This window comes from Eptatretus burgeri, chromosome 12, assembly GCF_056783735.1.
Source record: "Eptatretus burgeri isolate ZD-2024b chromosome 12, Ebu_testis_v1, whole genome shotgun sequence".
Classification (NCBI taxonomy): domain Eukaryota; kingdom Metazoa; phylum Chordata; class Myxini; order Myxiniformes; family Myxinidae; genus Eptatretus; species Eptatretus burgeri.
In genome coordinates this window covers 37,826,168-37,834,371 of record NC_140972.1, presented here as the reverse complement: position 1 = coordinate 37,834,371, position 8,204 = coordinate 37,826,168, and positions in this window count along the sequence as shown.

The following is an 8,204-nucleotide window of genomic DNA, read 5'->3' as shown; positions in this document are numbered from 1 at the left end:
AGTGAGAGAGGAGTGAGAGAGGAAGAGGTGGGAAAGGAGTGAGAGGGGGTTGGGTGAGAGCTGGGAGAGGAGTGAGAGAGAGTGAGAAGGGGGAGCGAAGTGAGAGAGTGAGAAGGGGGAGCGAAGTGAGAGAGGGAGAGGGAGAGGAGAGAGAGAGGGAGCAGAGTGAGAGGGGAGAGGAGTGAGAGGGAGAGGAGTAAGAGTGGGGGAGGAGTGAGAGGGAGAGGAGTGAGAGGGAGAGGGATGGAGGGGTGATATAGGGAGAGGGATGGAGGAGTGATAGAGAGAGGGGAAGAGTAGTGGGAAGAGAGAGAGAGGGAGAGAGAGGAGAGAGAGAGAGAGAGGGAGAGAGAGAGAGAGAGAGAGGGAGAGAGGGAGAGAGGAGAGAGAGAGAGAGGGAGAGAGAGAGAGAGAGAGAGAGAGAGAGAGAGAGAGAGAGAGAGAGAGAGAGAGAGAGAGAGAGAGAGAGAGAGAGAGAGAGAGAGAGAGAAGGAAGAATTGTGCGGAGTAGTGGGAGAGGGAGAGGGAGTGTGTGCGAGAGGGAGAGGAAGGAGAGGGAGAGGTGGAAGAGGAGGGAGAGGGTGAGGGGAGAGTACTGAGTGGCGAGGAAAGGGTGGTGGGGGAGGGGAGAGGAAGAGGGGAGATTCCAGTTCGGGTTAGGTCGGGTTAGCTTTCTCCGATATCAAACCATTCTATTGCAATCGAAGCTGGAAGAGCACACTCCAAGTGGCTTAAGCACTCGAGCAAGCACTCCAACAAAATGGTTGAAGAAACTTTTAAAAAATAAATCATTTAATTTTTTTAATCTATATTAATATTTCGGCACGCCCCTTTCTTTGTTCCACCATCAGATTTTTGTTACTGTATGAAATGAAACAAGATTTGGCACATATACTAATGATATTATAGTCTTCCTTTAGAGGCCCCTCAAAATTCGTTTTGATGCATTTTCACAAACTCCAACCCATTCCATTCAAATTCGGTACGATTATGGCTTTTGGTCCAACTTGGGTCATTGGCTATAAATTTTTCCATAACACTTCCGATATTCGAAAAAATCGATAAATCGATATCCCTTATGGGATTTTCCATTCAAATCCACTCAAGTTTAAGGCCTACGGGGGACGCAAATTTCCACTTTGCCCCGGGCGCTGTTTACCTCCGCAACGCCAAGCTGTTAGGGTTAGGGTTAGGGTTTGGGTTTGGGTTAGTGTTAGGGTTAGGGTTAGCTACCCTAACACTAACCCTAACAGCTAACCCTAACAGCTAACCCTAACCGCTAACCCTAACCGCTAACCTTAATTGCTAACCCTAACTGAAACCCTAACCCTAACCGCTAACCCCAACAGCTAACCGCTAACTCCTAACCGCTAACAGCTATTCAGAAAATTTGCAAGAAAGCCCGGGCAACACTGGGCTTTATTGCTAGCACGAGCAACGCCAGGCATTACTACTAGTGTATTTATGTTTGCCGACGTGACTCGTCATATAATGAAATATGATTGTACAAAAAGGGGAAATCTGGTATAAAATAAAAGTGAACATTTTCACTGAGCGAACCACCACCTGACTCACTGCATGACAACATGGGGTCAAACGCAGGCTCGTAGCCTTAAACTTGGTTCATGTCGATCTATATACAGTATTCAGTGACAGTGCAAACATTATAGAGCACTCGCCAAGTGGCTTAAGCACTCGATCAAGTACTTCAATGAAACTGTTGATAAGAAACGGCTGGCTTAGCAAGGATGGAGGGGGAGGATGGAGTGGGAGAGGTGGGAGAGGTGGGAGAGGTGGGAGAGGTGGGAGAGATTGACAAATAAGCGATTAGTGATCGTCATTCGGTGATATAAACACCATGCACCAGGAGACACCCAAACACCGTTCAAATTGGACAAATGAACACTTTTTTTTTTTAGCAGTCAGAACTACTGCTGAAGTCAATAAAGAAGCTTATATTTTGAAATTCAGCTGATATCAAGACATTCTCAAAGTTATGGCATGTGTGTAAATTAAATAAAGCCACAAACTGGCATCTCCAGGCATTTATAGGCATCGCAATGTATTTATAGGCGTAGGTATGATGATCAGGCAGGCAATCGATGATATGTGAGGAAATGGTGAAAAAAAAAATTATTTCAAAGAAATCATTGCGGCCTGTTCCAAGTCAAGGAATAGTTGAGCAGGCCAAAAAAATATGGCGGCATAAGTCACCAGCGAGCTGACAGAGGGCTGACCAAGACGGTGCGAAGCCATCTTTGTAAGGCTTATTTTTTTGTTTGTTTTTTGTGATCAGCACAGCCGAAATTATCTTCAGAATGAGTGTTTTAATTAACCCAACACACAATGTTCACTCATGCACTCCCTTGGAGTTCCCTTCGTATGCATGCAAAGTTTCAGGCCACTCGGGTTCATGGTTTTGGAGTTATGGAGGAGACACACACACAATGACTCACACAAACACACACATTTATTTTCATGGATAGAAAAATCTTATTGATCTTGAGTATCTCATTTGCAGAACATTTTGAACACTCCTCATAACATTACTGTTGTATATGTATGGCAAAAAAAAGTAAAGCTCAAAGGTACTAGACTCTTCTTTGAGCTGTCTAGTCCAGGTTTGATTTCTGACCTGGCTCTGAACTTTTCGATTAACCTGAACAATTTCCAAGATCTTACCCTGACAACAACTGCACAACCACCCAATGTATTCCTTGCCATGGGATTGTTTCGGCAGCACTGGCACCCTGGAACAGTGAAATAATCATCATTATCATTATTTGAAGATTCTGTGCTGGTATAATACTCAAAATGTGTCTATAAATTGCAGTGAAATTGTTATTACATCGTGTTTGTAATTACACTACACTGGAACTTCGAAAGGAAAAGCTCTGCATTTTACGTATATGATGTGGTAAAATTTGTAACAGGCCTTACACTGTGAGGCTTTGTTCCCATCTGAACCCCTGGCTCATGATGCTGGAAACTCAGGTTTAAATCCCACATCCCATGACTTATATTTGTCCATTGTTTAGTCATGCCCTTGAAATTTACATAAAAGTACATGATGGCTACCAATTTCTTTCTCCTGCGTGAGATACATGCACAAGGCCCTCCACGAACCTGAAATCACTCAAAAAATAAAAACTGTCTGATGCTATTCCAATGGCAATATGTGTACACTGAACTCGGTTGGCAGTGAGCTGAGAGGTCTGAGCACTCTCTTTTGGTTTATCTAGCCTGGGTAGAATCTCGACCCAGCTATAAACTCTCATGCTGGTGTTTCACAGGCAAGGTCATGAGGCATCACTTTATGCGTCGTTTCTGGTGTGGATGTAAAGCTTTGTGTCCCTTCTGCCTGCTCTAGTTGGTGGATGTTAAATATCCCATGGTGTGGCTCATGAAGAGTAGACAAGTTATCACCAATAGCCCAAATAAATTTCAAATTTTTGCCTAAGCTGTGGATAGCAAATTGTGTGGTCTTCTTGGGTATTCCTTGACACCAGCATACAGTGCCTGCGATTTCTGTGTGTGGTTGAAGTGTGTGCTGCAGCTCCTCTACTTTCACCAAAATTCACACTCCCGGGTGTTCAATTATCATGCATGATGGGCCTTTTTGAAATACCCGCTACTTGAAGTACCCGCACCCTGCGAATGAAGGGCAACCCATTATACATGATTATTTTATGCACTGCTTCAAAACAGGTGCAACACTTGGTGTACAGGTACATCTGCATACAGTAATGTTGCGTCATCATTATAGGCACCGTGTTGATGTGTTTATCGATCTTTGGCAAAATGTCAGTGTGTACGGATTCATTACCATGACAGCGAACACGAGTCACGATTTGAAACTCGGTGTGACAGATGCAGTTATGACGTAAGAGAAGGAAAACGGTCGATGAGGACATAGTGGAAGTATGATTTGCACACAACACCATCAGCAGGTCTATATAAAAACCGCAACAAAGCAATTGTCAGAAAGGATGAACACTCATTATATGACCTGATGGACGAATGAGTGCGATTCTGGGACCCACCTGGCGATGCCAAGATGATGGGAAAGACGTGAGAAACACGAAGAGTGTGCACAGAGGACGTGCGAGAGCAGGGTGCACCGGCAGAGAGCGGTGACAAGAAGCACGGTGTAATTGCGCCCCCGACTGCTTGGTTGGACCAAGAACATCGAATCGCAGTTCTACACACATACACATGACCCCATATCTCATATGCAAATCTCATAGGCCACTAGCGTGAGACGTGACCACAACAAAATGAATAGGTCCTGCAATTTGGTAGAAAAAAAAACGTTGTGTTTTTCATTCGCATTCATTGTGTGAATGTCAAAAAACGCACAACATGACCTTGATGTTTGATCAGGGGCACAACGAAGTGTGCAGAAGGTCCAAGGGCCATTGTCCACAGTGATAATGTGTACAAGTACACCTTCCGCCCCATATTCAATCAAAGTGTTGTGATTGCTGATACTTTTCAGGTGGCATGTGATTCTGCCCCCATTCCCTGTTGATTTATTATTTAGAAAATTTTAAGTGGCACACTGGGTTGAAGACCGGTGAAACCATTCGGCAAACTCGACGGTCACAAAATTTGGGGGCAGCAAAACATGAATGAAAGAGCATTTCATGAGATTGCACAAGTAAACAAGCAGACTGTTTATGTGGTTTTTTTTTCTTTAATATGAACTGTTATTGGTAATGGCCAGCTCCGCATGCCAGTGAAACCGCTGCCCCCTCCGGGACGCCAGAAGTACACCCCGTGATCGTGCGTTGGAGTAAGAACCTCTAATGCCACCTGAAACTGCTGGTAACGATAGGTGTGTCGCTGGCTCAAACAGCTCAGGAGAGAACCAATGGCGCACAATTGCAAGGTAAAAATAGCGAAGGGGCAGAGAGAGCTCGGTCGTCATGATGTTCCATGTAAGAGTTCATTGAGAACGGTGAGTGAATTGCCAGCCATTGCAAGACAAGTTTCAAAGATGGCACGACCGCACGACCACAAGATGGTTTGAACTTTCTTTGTGGAAATAACCTCACAAATAAAAACAATGTCACCCGCAGGGTGACCCATATCTTGCCAAAAGGTGACCACGTGTGACTTCTTTAAGGTCACACTGAGGTGAACAGAGCTGCTCTCCACCAGGAGCGACTCCTTGAGGAATATCTGCCTACGAGAGATTCCGATGAGAATCGTTCTACAGAGTAACCATGAAAAATATGCTTTTGCCTCATAACGTCACCAAATGACGTCATAATGTCTCAAGCTTAACATATCTAGAAAGCACTCATCGAGGTGTTCAATTTGAGGTACTACTCGATATGGTTCCTAAAATTTGAAAATTTGACCTTGGGGTCAAATATATTTGACCTCAGGCGCTAACCATGAAGGTCAAGGCCAATCACCACCAAAAATTAATCAGCTGAGCGCCAGACCATGAATTATATTCCCATGAAGTTTGAAGTCGATCCGATCAAAATTACTCAAAAAATAAGGGTTTCGTCGACTCCCCTGATTTGCGGCAAAGTGACCTTGACCTTTGACCTTGACCTTCAAAATTTTATGCGCTGAAAGGGACCTCTATAGGCCTCTGATATGCGAAGTTACAAAAATTTCCAATGACAACTGTGCTCTGCAGAGTGATTTATACGTGATTACAGACCAAAAAAAAAACAACAAAAAAAAACGTATGAAGGTCAAGGCCAATCGCCACCAAAAATTAATCAGCTGAGCGCCAGACTATGAACTATATTCCCATGAAGTTTGAAGACGATCCGATCAAAATTACTCAAAAAATAAGGGTTTCGTCGACTCCCCTGATTTGCGCCAAAGTGTTTTTGACCTTTGACCTTCAAAATTCTGTGCACTGAAAGGGACCTCTATAGGCCTCTGATATGCGAAGTTACAAAAATTTCCGATGATAACTGTGCTCTGCAGAATTTTTTATACGTGATTACAGACAAACAAACAAACAAAAAAAAACATACAAGCTGACTAACATATCTTGCAAAAACTTCGTTTTGGCAAGATAATAATGTCCCCAACATATTTATTACTCTGCATCCTCTTCACCATCGATGTTTCTCTGGCCAATGGTGAGCGGACCTTTCTCCAAGCTAAAATTGATCAAAACACATCCATTCCTCAGTGATGTAACAAGCACTTGTTGGGCTATTCATCTTATCAATATAACAATGATATTGAACAAAACATTCACCTGAAGGGACTTGTTTCTACATTTGGTAAACTGAAAGCACGGAAAGTGAAATTCTAAATTGTAATGATCAACTTTGTTGTCGGAACACATAGTATGACATCACGTGATACATATTACACATTATAATGGGAATTGCTTTGAGTGCAGTATATTAAAGTTTTTAAAGTGCAGAACAATGAGAATATACAATCAGTTTCAGATTCGCCTTTTTCATGTAAAATATATCTGGAATTATAAATACAAAAGTTTTATTCGTATTAATGCATAATATGCATTTTCGAAAGTTAATTGTGTGTTGGGGGTGATGGAGAGGGGTGCAAAGCTGAAAGTTTTCCGAGGGCACCGAATACCTTTGCACCTGCTTTGACTGGGTTCCATGTCTGAAGGCGGAATATGGAACAATTTGTACAACTGCTTCAAACGTCTCCTCCTGTCCGTCCTCTCACTCTCATGGGACAATTATGGTTCAGCAGCATGAGATGAAAAAAAGGCCTTAGTTTTCGACCAACCGGGACTGGAATAATACAAGGAAATATAAGGAAATCGAACACAGGTGGAAGCCATAAAGCCCATCATGCCTGCGCGAACACCATACTAATTTATCGACACAAGAATCAAGGAAGAAAATGCAAAAATATGTTTTTGATGAATTATTATTTTTATTTTTTGTAGTTTTTGTATTTTTATTTTTTAATAACACTTCACAAAGCTAGAATTAATCTTTGATTTATTGAGATCAAAAATCAATGTGATGACTCACTATGTTCGGGAAATTTTCCTTTGCCGCCATTTTCCAAGATGTCCGACATTTTCACTTACTATCACGTTAATCATTAAATGTAACATGTAGATCGATTATTTTGCATCTAAACCATGGTTTTCTGGGAAAAGGAAATGCAACAATAGCATATGTTTCTCTTGTGAAAGTGCCAATCTTGTGTCCTCAAAAAAAAACACAGTCAAGCTTCTTCAACAAGGTGTTTACTCTTGCCATTCTGCTCATTTCCATTTCTCTTTTACGGCACCATATGACAAAATTCTGAAGAAAGGTAGCATGCACTGCTTCAACAACTATCCTCAAGGCATAAAAGTGCTCTATCAAAGCCCTTGCCCGCTATAATTTTTGGGACACTGCCAGCAGAAAACACACCAGACTCAAGTAACAGGTGTTCTAGGCCAACGTCACTGTGGAGGTATCTTATAGTGGAGATGACACTCATCAGTGGATGTATTCCACCTTCACTTGAAATTATGCCAGCAAACTCTCTTGGATGAGTCCAGGTTATCTCCAGTGCTTCCATCAAGAGTTCCATGTTGAAGAACCTCAGCCAAATCCCTCCTGATGTTCCAGCATTTCCTCCTTGGAGATTCCTTCTTCTTGCATGCATGTTTTGCGTCCTAGTTTTGTCTGTTACATCCTGATCCATGCAGTGTCCTCGCTAGTCTCTGAGCCTCGACCATCAATACAAAAAAAAAATTCTGGATGGTGGCATCTGAGAAAATGGCAGCATTTGCTAATCACCCTCAATTTTTCGCTTGTCCTCTTATAGTTTCATTATGTTGACATTCCTGCAGCCAGTTTTAGCTATGATCAGAAATGTTATCATTCTGGCCTCGGTACCCTCTTCTTAAGCCAGGTGGTGCTGCAGGACAATATGTTACTGATTGTGGGAAAGGACTTTGTGAAGCATTCATATTGGACAGAACTATGCTGCTCTTAGGCAAATTTTTCATGTGCCTTGCTATCACCATGTTGTGATGAAAATGCCTTCGGGGTGAGGGAATTCATTAATTGGTTAGGTATCTTGTCATTAATGTTGGAGTAAATCGTCCCTTAATTTTAGCAATCAGCAGTCAGGATCGATAATGGAAACAAACCCTCAACCCCCCCCTCCCCCAGCCATCTGTACTTTTCCTCCATTATATATGATTTCATGTCTTCTCGCCCTTTTATTTAACAAGTAATATG